The sequence below is a fragment of the Littorina saxatilis genome, linkage group LG2, assembly GCF_037325665.1.
Source record: "Littorina saxatilis isolate snail1 linkage group LG2, US_GU_Lsax_2.0, whole genome shotgun sequence".
Taxonomy (NCBI): Eukaryota; Metazoa; Mollusca; class Gastropoda; order Littorinimorpha; family Littorinidae; genus Littorina; species Littorina saxatilis.
In genome coordinates, this window is record NC_090246.1 from 25761601 (window position 1) to 25779872 (window position 18272).

The window sequence follows — 18272 nt, forward strand, 5'->3', positions numbered from 1 at the left end:
AGGTTTGTGTCAGATCTACTTTTGTGTGGGCTGTCTCAAGTGTGTCGTGCTTTCGTCACACGCAAACTCTTGTTTTAATTTTTGTTCGTAAATTCCAGTGTAGCGTTAAGCTAAAAAGTGATGATCTTTCATAGAGACCTCATTTAAACTCGGAGAAAGGACTGTGCTCTTAGTTATTTGCGATTCGAAACCTTCATCGAGCTTCGACAGATTGACTGTGCAGAGTGTTGCCCCTTGCCAAGGTCGACGGTAAGCACATTTTCAAAATAAATGTGGCATGTTTCTCGTGTGGTATCTTCACTCATCGGGGAGTCTGGAACTAAATATGAACGGTAAGAATGCTCTGAACCCTACACGTATTATATCCCCATCGTTTTATCGTTCACATTTGCCCAACATGTTAATTTGCTGAGCGGGATTTATGTCGTCTGCTATGCTATGGCAATCGAACCACTGCACTGAGTCTCATTTCAAAAACAAAAATTGCTCGTCACGTTGCACTGAGTCTGCACGCATGAGGCAGGCTGGTAATAAGTCTTATATATGGTAAGAACGTTCTAAACCCTACACGTTTTCGATTCCGATTGTTCTTGCCTTGAAATAATAATTCGGAAAACATTCATTTACTGAACAGATGCAGTCGTATTTCAGTGTAGTCTGCTACGTGCTGATCTAGCTGCTACGTTATCGGAATAACACTTGTGTTTTCTGTTAGCTGCTGGGAATTGTATAGCCTACTAACTCATCATTTGGTAATGTGGATAATAAGCTACATGCCACTAACATGGCATAATTATGAGAGGAATCTTCGCAAGTCGAAACTGAAAAATTAGACACAGCGGGTTCTATTTTTAGATCAGTGGCAACTGTGGCACAGGCACATGCAATCTGTCAGAAAAAAAACCACTTCTGGTTTAATTGAGAAGCAGGAAATGTATGGTCATAATCATTGGTATTGTGGAGAATATAAGCTACATGTCATTAATTAATTCTGAGGATGAAAGTACACTCTCGCTTAGGCAAAGGGCGGAAGAATACGCTCTGTGGAAAAGTTAGCGCACTCCAAGAGTGCGCTAACAGTTTTAGCGCATCACCATTAGCAAATCAACTGGTTCACATCAGTCATGTGACACCAGTACTTACTGACAATTATTATTATTATTATTATTATTATTATTATTATTATTATTATTATTATTATTATTATTATTAAAATGGTGCTATTTATAAGCGTTAACAAACACAGACAAATAATTAAAGGGATAATATCTAACAAGAAAACTGTCTCAAATCGCCCCAAGAGCGATACAGTTCAGGTGGGGGGGTGGGGGGGGGGCGTTGTCATTATGTGACCTCACACCAGGAATGCCTTAAAATAAACGTTTGAGCGCTGAGCTACTCAAATTGAAAACGGATGTGTTTTGTAATGAATCCCAGACTGTAATTCTCATTGTGACGCCTTTTTGTGCGAGTCATAATTTTCGTCCTACCTTTCGACCCTGAGTATTTCATTCGCTATTCCTGGAGATACAGATTTAAAATTGAGCCGGGAGCTACAGAGTTCGTTTTGGGATTTTAATAGATGACAACACACACGAGGAAGGTCTTATAATTAGTGTTTGAGCCTTCTATTTTTCAAATCAAAGATGATGATGATGATGATGATGATGATGATGATGATGATGATGATGATGATGATGATGATGATGATGATGATGATGATGATGATGATGATGATGATGATGATGATGATGATGATGATGATGATGATGATGATGATGATGATGATGATGATGATGATGATGATGATGATGACGACGACGATGATGATGATGGTGGTGGTCGGAGGATGAGGGAAAAAGATAACGATTACTAGAAAAAGAAAAAAACACTAAAACAACAACAGCAAAAACAACAACAACAACTAGCCTCGTGAAGATGAAAACTGAAGAGGAGGAACAGTCAGACACTCGCTGTTCCGTTGCTAGAGCCTGTGCTTGCAAAAAGTTGGCTGTTTGAATTAGATAAACACGGTAAATGAGACCCCGAACGCCAGGTCCAGTCAATCTGACCTTAGCACTTCCTGTGTGTTATGTTTCGCATGCACTGTTTAGACAATCAAATCTGCTATCCCCCAGATACTCAGAGACTGCAATGTGGTAACAAAAAAGTGGGATAGCCCCTCCCTGCCTTAACCTCTATCCCTTTTCCTCTCTCCGCCATCGCCAGTAAGGTAAGTGTACTCGGAATTCCCCTGGAAGGGAGAACTCATTATGTAGTTTTGGTATCTGCAGGTTGAAATGCTTGCAGCTTGTCTGTTCACACACATGTTCCTGTTCTTCGTTGGGTTTAGTTACCCCCCGCGGGTTAGGGGGAAGAATTTACCCGATGCTCCCCAGCATGTCGTAAGAGGCGACTAACGGATTCTGTTTCTCCTTTTACCCTTGTTAAGTGTTTCTTGTATAGAATATAGTCAATGTTTGTAAAGATTTTAGTCAAGCAGTATGTAAGAAATGTTAAGTCCTTTGTACTGGAAACTTGCATTCTCCCAGTAAGGTCATATATTGTACTACGTTGCAAGCCCCTGGAGCAATTGTTTGATTAGTGCTTTTGTGAACAAGAAACAATTAACAAGTGGCTCTATCCCATCTCCCCCCCCCCCTTTCCTCGTCGCGATATAACCTTCGTGGTTAAAAACGACGTTAAACACCAAATAAAGAAAAAGAAAATGGGTTTTGTTAAACGGGGGAAGACATTCATGAATTAATGAAAACGGGCTCAAGCCAAAACGAACATGTTCAAGCCAATATCCTCGAATGTTGAATCGCATGTGTAATAAGAGAATAAAAGAAACCAGCAGGACGGAGGCAGGACAGATATAACACAAAAACAACGGCCACAGACCATTCATTTAATCATTTTCTGCAACGATAATTCAGAGAAACATTAATTTTGACCTCTAATCTTCTGCGGCCAAGAAGTTACGGCACTAGTCGTCAAATGGGAGATTCTGGTCTTGAGTACTGGTAGTTGCACTTTCAAAACATACGGTGGTGAATGAATAATATTCATAGTTTTGATATCAATAACATATCCAGTATTGATGTTGATAAAAATTGTAGTTGTGGTATTAGTACTGAATACCATTATGCATGCACACATTCGGACTAAAACCCTTACTTCAGCCATTTTCACTTTCGTCAGTCAGTAAGGAGAACAGTTTCTTTCTTCGACGTGTATACGTAGGTGAACAACAACAAAAACTGAACAGAGAGACTCCAAGACAGTTTGTCACCAACAGACGACTCGGGTGGGAAATGGTGGATGTCAAGCTGGGGTCTCACCGGCAAAACAAATTACTCCGCTTCCTCCCCCTTTCGTTATCAGCAGGCCTCAAAGGGGGTGCGTGCATGCGGGTGTGTGTGTGTGTGTGTGTCATGGCTCCTCGGATGGGCGTGAATATATGTGTGTGTCAGTGAGTGTCTGTGCCCGCGTTACATGCACCTTTGGTCGATTGAAGTATTGTGGTTTCTACCCACCCTGCCCCCCCCCCCCCCCCCCCCCCCTACCACCACCACCCATGTCCCTTGGGACAGCAACTTGCGAAAGGTTAAGACCGATTTCGCAGGTCGGCTGCGAGGTGTGAGCTTTTGAATGACGGGCGGTTTGTGTGTGTGTGTGGGGGGGGGTGGGTGCGTGCATGCGGGGGTGTGTGTGTGTGTGTCTCATGGCTCCTCGGATGGGCGTGAATATTATGTGTGTGTCTGTGAGTGTCTGTGCCCGCGTTACATGCACCTTTGGTCGATTGAAGTATTGTGGTTACGACCCATCCAGCCCCCCCCCCAACCACCACCACACATGTGTTTCTTTGGTGTGTGTGTGGGGGGGGGGGGGCAGGAGGCATAAGGGTCTTTGTCGGCTATTTTCTTGTCGCTTCTTGTCCCTTCAACCCCTGTTCTTTGCCAATGAAAAGAGGAAGATAAGGGACCTCTGTTGTTTGTTTCTGCCCTTCTGTCAACCGTTCTTTAAGTCATCTTTCTGTTCGAACGCCTGTTTTCCCTCCGCAGATATCATTCTCTGATGCAGACTTCAGTTCCTGGACAATATCCTCTTGATGTATTCTACTTTGATCGACCTGAAATCTTGGACTCAGATATTCGCAGACACACAGACTCAGACACAGACATACACATACACACACATACACACACACACACACACACACACACACACACACACACACACACACACACACAAACAGATTCACGCACACACAATCGCAAACACACACACACACACACACACACACACACACACACAAGCACGCACGCTCTTTCACACACACACACACACACACACACACACGCACACACACACACACACACACACACACACACAAGCACGCACGCACTTTCACACACACACACGCACACGCACACACATACACACACACACAAACAAACACACGCACAGACATACACACACACACACACACACACACACACACACATATACACACACACACACACACACACACCGTCCGCAAAGAAAAACCTTCCCCGCCCCGACGCCGTCCCTGCCGGGCACCGTCACAGTGTAACCGGCGCCAGAACTGTCCGACGTGGTGTCTATGATCAGACTCAACACGAGATGCAGTCACAAATAACCACATCTCCAACACTTGTTGTTGAACAGATCGATATCTTCATGTGACCGCCATATGTGCGTGACTTCACCGAGAATCACTGCGACGTTATTCTGTTCCCCTTTGATTTGTGCAATTATTTCTACGGTCAGGTTATTATCAATAGTGTATAGAGTTCTGAAATGAGTTATTGAAGCGCTAGACAAATAAGATAGTTCTTATTTTTTTGTGTGTTCATAAAATTGTTATGATAAGTAGCTGTTCAAACGCAAGACAAATAGACCTTATTTCTATGTGTGTTTATAAAATACTCTTATCAAAGGTATTGATATGAATGTATTCAAGCGCTAGACAAATAGTCCGTATACCCTTGTGCGTTAATGAAGGGAAGTTGATCAAGCGCTAGACAAGCAGTCCTTGTAAATAATGTGTGCGTTTTGAAAATGCTTTAATAAGTGGGTTACAAAAAGAAGTTGTTCAAGCACTGGAAAAGTGGTCCTTATGAGGTGAGCGTTTTTGAAATGCTTTTATAAGGGGGTTACAACGGGAAGTTGCTTAAGAATTAGACAAATATTTCATTGTGATGTGTTTTTTATATAAGTGGGTTACAAAAGGATAGTCCTTACAAGAGGTGCGTTTTTGAAATGCTTTTATAAGCGGGTTACAAAAGAAAGTAGTTCAAGCACTAGAAAAGTGGTCCTTATGAGGTGTGCGTTTTTGAAATGCTTTTATAAGGGGGTTACAAAAAGAAGTTGCTCAAGAACTACACAAATACTAATTTGTATATGTGGGGTTTTTTTAAATGCTTTTATGACTGGGTTACAAAATGAGAGTCCTTGCAAGCTAAGCGTTTTTGAATGCTTTTATGAGTGGGTTACAAAAAGACGTAGTTCAAGCACCGTACAAATAGTCCTTGTACCTGTGTGTCTTGATGAAACCTTTATCATTCAACGTATATACTTTAACAGAGCGTAACAAGAAGTGGTTCAAACGCTGTACAAATAGTTTTAAACCTGTTAAAGCTGCTGTGCATTTCTGAAGCGTACAGCAAAGTGAAGAATCTAGTTTTGCCATCTGTGATACACCTTTGTCAACATATGAAGTTTTCAACGAACCGGTCGAGCAGGTATGCATGTAACGAAAAAGTGCATTGACATCATTACTGTAATGCTGGTGCAGTTTTCCGACGATGTATCAATACTACGGCTACTTCGGAAGTTCGTGCGATGCGCTACGTTTAACAAGCAGACAACATGTACAAACGAACCTGAAAAAAAGATAACGGCTTGTAGGCTATAGCTGCTACTTCGCGCCTTGCAGCTCACGGTCAGCAGATTGAAAGACTCACCAGATTAAAAAAAAAAAAGAATAAAAAACCCTACCAAAACGTAGAGTAATAAACACTCATCTATAATGTTGTCTTGATCTAAATTAAATCTTGACCGCTTCTCGTTTGAATAGTTGCCTTCTGGTCCTGTTAACCCGTGATTTGTAAAAATGTAAAAATTGTTATAAATCACGGGGCGCGCCCCGCGATTTGTAATAACATTTTTACAACTCGCGGGGCGCGCCTCGCGATTTGTAAAAAATTTTTACAAATCGCGGGGCGCGCCCCGTGATTTGTAACAATTTTTACAAATCACGTTTTTGCGCCCTATATTTTCTTGTCATCTCCAAAGTCAAGGGACAAAAACGAAATCCCTTGACTTTTGGGGTAGCGCGACTCTGTTAATTTTAAGATTTTTTTTTTTCATTACTAGGATGTCCCATCGTTGGGAAATTCCGGTCGCTTCCTCCCAGTGGAAAGCTAGCAGTGACAGAATCGCACTACCCCAAAGGCAAGGGATCTATTAGTCCCGTTTCGCCGTGATCCCAATTCGCCCCCATCCCATTTTGGCGACATTTCTCAGGCCAAGTGTCATTTTACCACCATATCATGTACCATTAGCTCCACATCCCATGTTGGCGCAATCCCGTTTCGCCGTTAGCCCATTTCGCCCCCATCCCATTGTCGCGACATTTTACAGGCCAAGTGTCATCTTACCACCATGTCATGTACCATTAGCTCCACATCCCATTTTGGCGCAATCCCGTTTCGCCGTTATCCCATTTTGCCCCCATCCCATTTTCGCGACATTTCACAGGCCAAGTGTCATTTTACCACAGTGTCATACCACTAGCGCCACATTCCATTTTGTCGCCATGCCGTTTTGCCGTCATCCCATTTCGCCGCCATCCCTATTTCGCGACATTTTGGATTGTGGCAAAATTGGGATTTGGCGAAAACGGAATGTCTTCCTAGTTGAATAACGCAGTATAGTAGTATAGTGAGGCTTGGCAAGAAGAATAAATAACAAGTCGCGTAAGGCGAAATTACTACATTTAGTCAAGCTGTGGAACTCACAGAATGAAACTGAACGTAGTCCGCCGCTAGTGCAAAAGGCAGTGAAAGTGACGAGCCTGTTTGGCGCGGCAGCGGTTGCGCTGTGCTTCATAGCACGCTTTACTGTACCTCTCTTCGTTTTAACTTTCTGAGCGTGTTTTTAATCCAAACATATCATATCTATATGTTTTTGGAATCAGGAACCGACAAGGAATAAGATGAAATAGTTTTTAAATCGATTTCGGAAATTTAATTTTGATCATAATTTTTATATTTTTAATTTTCAGAGATTGTTTTTAATCCAAATATAACATATGTATATGTTTCTGGAATCAAAAAATGACGAAGAATAAGATTAAATTGTTTTTGGATCGTTTAATAAAAACATAATTTTAATTACAAGTTTCCGATTTTTAATGACCAAACTCACTCATTAGTTTTTAAGCCACCAAGCTGAAATGCAATACCAAACCCCGGCCTTCGTCGAAGATTGCTTTGCCAAAATTTCAATCAATTTAATTGAAAAATGAGGGTGTGACAGTGCCGCCTCAACTTTTACAAAAAGCCGGATATGACGTCATCAAAGGTATTTATCGAAAAAATGAAAAAAACCTCCGGGGATATCATACCCAGGAACTCTCATGTCAAATTTCATAAAGATCGGTCCAGTAGTTTGGTCTGAATCGCTCCACACACACACACGCACAGACAGACACACCCACACACAAATTAAACACACACACACACACACACACACACACACACACACACACACACACACACACACACACACACACACACACACAAACACATACACCACGACCCTCGTCTCAATTCCCCCTCTATGTTAAAACATTTAGTCAAAACTTGACTAAAATGTAAAAATCAACCGGCTGGCTGCTGCGTGTGCGGAAGAGGGCAATTCTGGAAATAACTCTGTCTGGACTTTATGGTTAGTGGAAGAGTTGAATATCCTTGAAAATACTGATCAAACAAACCTACGCGGCTTAATAGGCCAGTCAAGTTTGGTTGTTTTTATATTCGGCCCCAGGTCCAGAGTGCTTGTAAGTTAACACAGTACACAGCTAAATCACACACAAAACACACTAGCGAGCGGCGTGTCTCCACGTGGTCGCCCACAATGTCACGAGGGTTGGCTTGCTCTAGTATTAAATTTATTTCCAAAAGGTAATAAACTCTTCCACAGCCCATAACATTTAAAAACAATTCGCGTAAGGCAATAATACAACATTTAGTCAAGTAGCTGTCGAACTCACAGAATGAAACTGAACGCAATGCAACGCAGCAAGACCGCATACTCGTAGCATCGTCAGTCCACCGCTCATGGCAAAGGCAGTGAAATTGACAAGAAGAGCGGGGTAGTAGTTGCGCTGAGAAGGATAGCACGCTTTTCTGTACCTCTCTTCGTTTTAACTTTCTGATCGTGTTTTTAATCCAAACATATCATATCTATATGTTTTTGGAATCAGGAACCGACAAGGAATAAGATGAAAGTGTTTTAAAATTGATTTCGAACATTTAATTTTGATCATAATTTTTATATTTTTAATTTTCAGAGCTTGTTTTTAATCCAAATATAACATATTTATATGTTTTTGGAATCAGAAAATGATGGAGAATAAGATTAACGTAAATGTGGATCGTTTTATAAAAGAAATATTTTTTTTACAATTTTCACATTTGTAATGACCAAAGTCATTAATTAATTTTTAAGCCACCAAGCTGAAATGCAATACCGAAGTCCGAGCTTCGTCGGAGATTACTTGACCAAAATTTCAACCAATTTGGTTGAAAAATGAGAGCGTGACAGTGCCGCCTCAACTTTCACGAAAAGCCGGATATGACGTCATCAAAGACATTTATCAAAAAAATGAAAAGAACGTCTGAGGATATCATACCCAGGAACTCTCATGTCAAATTTCATAAAGATTGGTCCAGTAGTTTAGTCTGAATCGCTCTACACACACACACAGACAGACAGACACACAGACACACAGACACACATACACCACGACCCTCGTCTCGATTCCCTCCTCTACGTTAAAACATTTAGTCAAAACTTGACTAAATGTAAAAAGTTATTTCCAAACATCGTCTATTGTAAATTTGTTGACGATTTTATGTTATAAATTGACACAAATGGCCGTAACAAAACCAAGTTATTCACACACACACACACACACACACACACACACACACACACACACACACACACACACACACACACACACACACACACACACACAAAAGTTACTGCAACCCGCAAAAACAGCAGCGACCCGGTTGATTTTTGGTATGTGTCCATGTGCAGGGATTGTTTAATCCTAGTCGATAGATCTGACATATGGTGAGTCGACTCGTCTACACGGGAAGGACTGTGACTTTCAACCATGCTTCTCATACAATATATAACTAACACAAGTTCCGTATCCTGTTTTTGAGTGTCACGTGAATGACATGATAGTTTCGGATCAAAGGGCTATATTTCTCGGTTAATTGATGTTTTAACACTAGTTCATCATCATTCAAACTTGGACAAAGTGCGCTTGACAGTAAGTCAATACGGATGACTTGTGTTTTGGTTTACAGATTTGTTTGCAGGTTGAATTTGTGCTCGCGTATCTGTGTCCGTGTATGCCATGCAATAACAATTTTAACAAGTCGCGTAAGGCGAAATTACTACATTTAGTCAAGCTGTGGAACTCACAGAATGAAACTGAACGTAGTCCGTCACTAGTGCAAAAGGCAGTGACAGTGACGAGCCTGTTTGGCGCGGTAGCGATTGCGCTGTGCTTTACTGTACATCTCTTCGTTTTAACTTTCTGAGCGTGTTTTTAATCCAAACATATCATATCTATATGTTTTTGGAATCAAGAACCGACAAGGAATAAGATGAAATAGTTTTTAAAACGATTTCGAAAATTTAATTTTGATCATAATTTTTATATTTTTAATTTTCAGAGATTGTTTTTAATCCAAATATAACATATGTATATGTTTTTGGAATCAGAAAGTGACGAAGAATAAGATGAAATTGTTTTTGGATCGTTTAATAAAAAAATAATTTTAATTACAAGTTTCCGATTTTTAATGACCAAACTCACTCATTCGTTTTTAAGCCACCAAGCTGAAATGCAATACCAAACCCCGGCCTTTGTCGAAGATTGCTTTGCCAAAATTTCAATGAATTTAATTGAAAAATGAGGATGTGACAGTGCCGCCTCAACTTTTACAAAAAGCCGGATATGACGTCATGAAATGTATTTATCGAAAAAATGAAAAAAAGGTCCGGGGATATCATACCCAGGAACTCTCATGTCAAATTTCATAAAGATCGGCCCAGTAGTTTAGTCTGAATCGCTCTACACACACACACAAACACACACACACACACACACACATACACCACGACCCTCGTCTCGATTCCCCCCTCTATGTTAAAACATTTAGTCAAAACTTGACTAAATGTAAAAAGTGTACACAGAGTGCTGGAAAAGAAGAGAGAGAGAGAGAGAAAGAGAGAAAAAGAAACAGACAGACAGAGAGAGAACGCAGATCTCTGTGTGTGTCTGTCCATGTGTCTGTCTATCTGCCGGTGTCTGTGTCTCTACTTGTCTGTCTGTCTGCCGCCTATATTCCTCGTCGATATGAAACTATGAAAGGCAAATTGCGGTTAACGGACAGCCGCACCCCCACAGCTCCCCCTCCTTCCAACTCTTGTTCAACTTCTTTTTTGCCGTCTGACTCTCTTAAAAAGTTGGATAGACTTCACTTACCCTTTTAACAAGCAGACCACCCTGCTGTTTTTGCTTTTAACTAGAATTCTTTCCACCGTCATGATGTGAACATCATTCAGGAAACAGCTTTAATCCAGTGTCAGTTCTACTACATTAGTATCTGACGCCAATGCTTGTCGGCCCAGATACTCAATAACGTTTTGTACACTTCTGTTTGCACTCACAGTCTCTCTGCTTTTATTCTGAATAGTAAGTCTGTTTACAACACTGATGTCAAGATGTGTATACTTTCAGCCTTATTTTCTCATTTTTCTTGTTATTCCGAATTAAATGTGGCATCATTACGTATTGGTCACTGGAAGTCTGGTACGAACGTAACATTATCATGTTTTCAGTTATTGTGAAAAACAGTCCCCCCGCCTCTCTCTCTCTCTCTCTCTCTCTCTCTCTCTCTCTCTCTCTCTCTCTCTCTCTCTCTCTCTCTCTCTCTCTCTCTCTCTCTCTCTCTCTCTTTCTCTCTCTCTCTCTCTCTCTCTCTCTCTCTCTCTCTCTCTCTCTCTCGCTCCCTCTGCCCCTCCCTCACTTTCTCTCTCTCTCTCTCTCTTTCTCTCTCTCTTTCTCTCTCTCTCTCTCTCTCTCGTTCTCTCTCGCTCTTTCTCGTTCTCTCTCGCTCTCTCTCTCTCTCGCTCCCTCCGCCGCTCTCTCTCTCTGTCTCTGTCTCTCTCTGTCTCTCTCGTTCTCTCTCTCTCTCTCTCTCTCTCTCTCTCTCTCTCTCTCTCTCTCTCTCTCTCTCTCTCTCTCTCTCTCTCTCTCTCTCTCTCTCTCTCTCTCTCTCTCTCTCTCTCTCTCTCTCTCTCTCTCTCTCTCTCTCTCTCTCTCTCCAATACGTCATGATGCCACATTTAATTCGGAATAACAAGACTGCACATGCGCAATCCTCGTTTCAGTTCTGAGTCTGAGTCTGAGTCTGAGTCTCTCGCTCACGCTCTCTCACACATACAAACGTCCGCAGCATGCAAGATTTTATCAATAATGACAACAACAAAAGTAAAAGGAACAGTTAGATGTTCGTACATATTCGGCCATGTCTTCAACTGAGAAGCCCGCACGATGGTGAGCTCACTAAATTCTACGGAAAAAGAAACCGGCAGTTGTAGGCCAAGTTCGGCCATGTTTTCACCTCCTGGCTATTCCAAAGTAGTACTGCACATGCGCAATCCTCGTTTCAGTTTGTTTTAGCAGACGTTTCCGCTAATTAGCAGAAGATAACGGTTTGTAAGGGCTGATTCACTAATTTGTTAACATACCAAACCTCCTTCGGGATCCTTTGAACTCGGGTGGTGCACCTTAACAGAGGAGGGACTCCTTTCATTCGCAAATCATCAGCGGCTCTGCTGTTTCAGCGCCGTACTTAACGGAGTTAAAGTGGATGCCACACAATAAAATGTTTTCTGTTACAACTGAGAAGACCAGCGTAAGCAAGATCTTGACTTGAAATGTGAAACTGGCAGCTTTCCAATTGACACTTGTGTTCTGTGTGTGCATTACGCATCTGATGCTACATCAAAGAGACAGTCTAGGCTCCTCTAATGCGGGCAGTCAATCCAAATGTCACGAAATGCTGCGTACTTGTTACCGTAATTCTCAAGAATTCCTAAACAACCTTACTGTACGTAAAACAGCAGTGACACTTCCTTCTATGCTCACATCATGAACAGAAATTGTACCCCTCTGTTCTTATCAAAAACGGTCGAGCTTAAACATATACAATTCAGGAAACCTATGACATCCAGATTAAACCTTGCACTCCCCCGAAAGCGGCGTATGGCTGCCTAAATTGCGGGGTAAAAACGGTCATACACGTAAAAACCGACTCGTGCAAAAACTTCAGTGAACGTTAGAGTTTCAGCTCATGAACAAAAGAGAAGAATAAGAAAACCAAGCACACAAAAGATAATTTAATTGGATTTGGTTGTCTGGGCAACTCGGCTGTATTACCAGAATCATTGGGACTAATGTATACCTGCGTGATCAAATGCAAATGAGCAACATTAATCGAAGACTGAAAAACAAAGAGTACGACAATCAAAAAACAAGAAATGCTCTTTATTGGAAAGTTTACTCATAGAAATAAAATAATTCACTAGCATATTGACCTAATTGTTTTTGAAGTGGACGAACAATCAACAACAAAACAAAAAGAATGTAGCTCAATGATCAGCGGTGCTACTCTTTGCAAAAGCCAGGTTGATGATCTATCAGAGGTTCCAGCTGATATTCACTGAAAGTGATCAGCAAGAGCTATGCATACCTCTAGTTCAGTTACCAATAAATGCCAAAAGATCTCTCTCTCTCTCTCTCTCTCTCTCTCTCTCTCTCTCTCTCTCTCTCTCTCTCTCTCTCTCTCTCTCTCTCTCTCTCTCTCTCTCTCTCTCTCTCTCTCTCCTCCTTCTACAATCCGCATACACTAACACAAATTAACCCCGCCAGTAATATGAGTCTTTCGCAATTCGGCTGTCAACTTTCAACACAGTACCTCTTCAATCAAACTTAGATCATTTAGTGCTCTTACCCACCGTGGCGTTCAGAAAAGTTACAAAGGTTGACAATTAGACAGCTTCTGACGCGCGATAGCGGTGCTTTCATTCTGACATGGCATGCGTTGGGACAAATCGTTTCCGGAGTCCATTTCCGTCCTTCCCATCACCGCGATTTCCTCAAGATTGGCCATCGCTGCTCAGCCCAAATTAGGGGCACGTCGCGGCGGGAAGGGGTGGGGGTGGGGTGGGAGGGTAGGTAGGAGGCCGGAGGGTGTGGGGTGTATGGATGTGGGGTGTGTGGTATAGTTATAGTTCAGCGGGCAATAGAGGCAGAGCAAGATAATTAGTGGTGAGAGTGGGGGTGGATGAAGACCAAAGGAAGATTAAGAAATTGGTAGAGGCGGAAGACAGTTGGAGGGATGAGGATGGAGGGAGAGGAGTTGGGGAAGGGTTGTACACACACACACACACACACACACACACACAAACACACACACACACGCACACACACACACACACACACAAACAAACAAACAAACAAACACACAAACAGACAAAGGAGATTGATACAGGGGTGGATGTAGGCTGAAGAAAAAAACAAAACTGAGGGGTGAAAAAAATTTTTTTTTAAAGTAGAGGCAAGGGATGAGGAGACAACTGGGTACGCATGGGATAAAGGATGGAAGGAGGAACAGAAGACATGGAAGGACCTTGTGGGTGAGGGGGGGGGGTGTCTTAGTATCAAGAAGAAACAATGCAGGGAGAGGGGAGGGGGTACTGTTTACATTCAGGACGGGTCAAGTTGTGGTCAGGGAGATTGCAGGCCAACACGGGCACTAGAAAATCACAGCAAGGGCAGACAGTCGATAATCTGGTGGTGGTGAGAGTGGGGGGGGGCGGAGGAAGATCTGAATGGACAAACAACTGGAGAGGAAGGACACGGGGTCTGCCCCTCTTATCTCATCATTGAGTTAGTGAGGTTTGAATGCAAAGAAAGTGATCAATTTCCCCCGGCTCTATTGACCCTCCCTATTCTGGCTTACAAAACGCGCGACGCCTCAGAACTGGTCAGTGGAATTAAGCTGCCTACTGAGGCTTTGAAACAATGCACTGGGCGAAGAGAGACAATCTGGCAAAAGTGAGAGCATGGTGATTGCCGTGGCTGTGGGTGTGATGGTCCCTTCACAGCGGGAAACATGCAGAGCGGGTCCCGTTTTGCAACGCAGTGTACCAAATACAACCATCAGCTTGCCTGCTGAAAAGATGACTGAATGGCAAGGTCACATTTCTCTTTCCAACAGAGAGATCGAGAGCGACAGAGAGGGACAACAGTGTCCACACGTCCCACCCAATATAGTACGTATAGACGGCATAGTAATCGAGAAAGGAAAACATCCTAAGGTTTGTCTCCATGTGCAGAATACAGAATACAGAATAGAATACAGAATACAGAATCTTTAATTGCCCAAGGTTGGGAATTTGTGATGACATTGCGGTTAAGAAACATTTCAATCCAGCCATATACACCAACACACGCATCATTTATACAAACTGATCAACAACATTAATTTAAAAACAACACTGGACAGCATAAGTTTAAAAATACATTCACTAAAACTAGCAGTATACACTCAAAGCTTCCTCGTCTCAAGTCACACACACACACACACACACACACACACACACACACACACGCACGCATGCGCACACACGCACGCACATACACGCACACACACACAACACTGGCTCATGCAATGTTATAACGTGACTGAAATCGCAGTCGCTGGTAAAAATAAAAGATAACAAGTTAAAACATCATGCAATAAACATAGATCTGATGTCAGCGATTTATATCACACACACACACACACACACACACACACACACACACACACACACACACACATACATACACACACATTTTTGTATAGATAAGTATCACATAACTGAGCACCATATGGAAGTTAAAGTAGATTAAGAGATACAGCTATCACAGCACTTTCCGCAATCAATAAAACCAGACTATTCAGGGACGCGCGGGTATCGTCTTGACCGCTTGTGGGAAGAAACTCTGTCCGAATCTACATGTCCTGGTTTTAATTGCTCGAAACCGCCTACCTGATGGTAAGGGTTGAAACAGACAGAATGCAGGGTGCGTGGGGTCATGTATGATGTTCTGAGATTTCTTCACGACACGAGCTGAGAACAGGCTGGGAATCTAATGAGGGCAGATCACATCCTATCACCCTAGCTGCTGTTTTCACGATTTTCTGCAGGTCCGTCTTTTCTTTTTGGGTAGCACTGCTGTACCACACAGTCATGGAGAAGGTGAGGACACTCTCTACCACAGCACGGTAGAATTGCGTAAGGATGTCTGCACACACACCAAATTTCCTCAGTTGTCTGAGGAAGTACAAGCGCTGGTGTGCTTTTTTAACGATGCCACTGTGTTGGTTTCCCAGCTGGTTGCACACCATCTACCCGTTCCAAAGTACTCTCGACGATGGGGGTGGGGGATGGGAAGGTGAAACTATTCTCCATCTCAGCAACCACCCAGGGATGTTGCAAGCATTATTTACTTCAGCCATAAACGTGTCGGCATTTGTTGGACTGTCCACAGGAGCGTGTATCCAATCGCCGGTCGATCATTATTTACTCCTTATTCCATTTATTTACTCCTTATTCCATACAGTCTCCTTACTACTATTATTTACAACGTAGTAGTAAGGGTAAGCATGCAGCAGTAAATAATAAGCATGCAGGAGTAAATATATATCGACCGGTGGTTGGATACAAGCTCCTGTGGACTGTCCAATCAGGCCACGCATGACGTCACCCTTTCCTCTCTCTGAAAAAAAGTCCGGTAGCTCTGCCGAATGAAAGGCAAAATGTTCAGCCATTTGAAATAACTTTCATCATTTTGCAGATTGCCAATGTCAAGCGATCGACACATCCCTGCATACCCCTCTCTTGCCAGAAAACTATATGAAGCCCACTGCCGATTTTCAAACTGATCTTGCCACGGTCACACATGGTCTTATCATGTAAGTTATGAGGCAGGCGGAGGTAGATATATGTTACCATTCTCTATCATAGTCAAGACTAAAACGTTTTTATAGCATCCGTGTAAAGCCTCTATCAATTGATACTAAAAGTTCTGAATCGAGAAAAAGCCTCACTGCGCATTAGCTCCGATCCGCATGTTAACCTTCGATTTGTATGGACGGGAGCAGTGGCGTGGTGGTAAGACGTCGGCCTCCTAATCGGGAGGTCGTGAGTTCGAATCCCGGTCGCTGCCGCCTGGTGGGTTAAGAGTGGAGATTTGTCCGATCTCCCAGGTCAACTTATGTACAGACCTGCTAGTGACTTAACCCCCTTCGTGTGTACACGCAAGCACAAGACCAAGTGCGCACGGAAAAGATCCTGTAATCCATGTCAGAGTTCGGTGGATTATAGAAACACCAAAATGCCCAGCATGCCTCCCCCGAAATCGGCGTATGCTGCCTGAATGGCGGGGTAAAAACGGTCATACACGTAACAATCCACTCGTGCTAAAAACATGAGTGAACGTGGGAGTCTAAGCCCATGAACAAAGAAGAAGAAGAAGAAGATATGGAAATCATTTACTGGAAATGAGGTTGGTGTGTAGAACCTATCTTACATTTGCTGTATTTTATTTCAAGTGGTAGATAAATATATAGATGCATGTGTGAAGACTCGTGTGGGAAATGTTCCTTATATCTCAGCTCTTGATTTGTTTCGAGTTCTGGTATCTAGCGATGATGAGATTCAGATTTAACGTCAGTCCTCAGTGTTGGCAGCGGCCAGTTAAATCTGAATGTCACCATCGCCGCAGCAGATCTTCAAACTGCTCTGAAAACGGTCAACAGTCGCCTTATCACGCACGTTATCAAGATGCAGATACACACTCGCCTTATATACCACGGTTTAGCCCATCCTGAACTCAGGTCAAAATGAGTTCGGCTCATTCTCTCCCTGACAGGATGCCTTGAGTTTCCTTGTCTGGCAAGGAAACCGATTTTTTTTTTTTTTACATATTTAGAGCTTTTTGTAATGTATTATTGATATAAGCAGATTCGCGATCGTCAGCGGCACGGTTGGCCTAGTGGTCAGGCGTCCGCCCCGTGATCGGGAGGTTGTGGGTTCGAACCCCGGCCGGGTCATACTTAAGACTTTAAAATTGGCAATCTAGTGGCTGCTCCGCCTGGCGTCTGGCATTATGGGGTTAGTGCTAGGACTGGTTGGTCCGGTGTCAGAATAATGTGACTGGGTGAGACATGAAGCCTGTGCTGCGACTTCTGTCTTGTGTGTGGCGCACGTTAAATGTCAAAGCAGCACCGCCCTAATATGGCCCTTCGTGGTCGGCTGGGCGTTAAGCAAACAAACAAACAAAAATCGCGATCGTCGATAATGATTTTTCATGGTGTTGTGTAATTTTTAAATTACAAAGGAATTGATTTGTAAGACAGTTTCAAGGGAGCTATTTTTTCGCGGCTGTATTTACTGTGCAAACAACTCTAAATATGGCAAAAGTGTCACGTGATAATCAACCGTTTGGTTTCGGCGTTCGCTGAAGCAGACGATTTTTTTTGTAGTGATGCAACCATATATATTACGGTCTCCTTCCGGCAGCAGTCCCAAAATTTCGACTTGTTTTGACCTTAGAACCATCAATCAATCAATATGAAGCTTATTTAGCGCGTATTCCGTGGGTACAGTTCTAAGCGCTTGTCGAAGAGTTGTCAACACAGGACTAACAAAGAAACTAACACATACAGACGGACACGAACCCTATCACACACTAGCAAACCCTGATAAACATACAACAAACAACTGTTTAACAACAATATACACATCAATAGCTAGGTCCAAACAAAATAATATTAAGCACAAAGAAAACACCTCTCACAGAGCACACAGCACAA

The 18272-nt window shown here is 42.6% G+C and overlaps 1 protein-coding gene across 1 annotated transcript in view; it reads left to right on the top strand.

Moving 5' to 3' along the window:
* LOC138958618 (protocadherin-11 X-linked-like) overlaps nt 1-17741 on the top strand; it is a 100309-nt gene extending 82568 nt beyond the window's left edge. The window contains exon 12 of the transcript XR_011453453.1: nt 17483-17741. The gene's annotated coding sequence lies outside the window, so the exon portion shown is untranslated. The remainder of the gene's footprint in view (nt 1-17482) is intronic.
* The last annotated feature ends 531 nt before the right edge of the window (nt 17742-18272 follow it).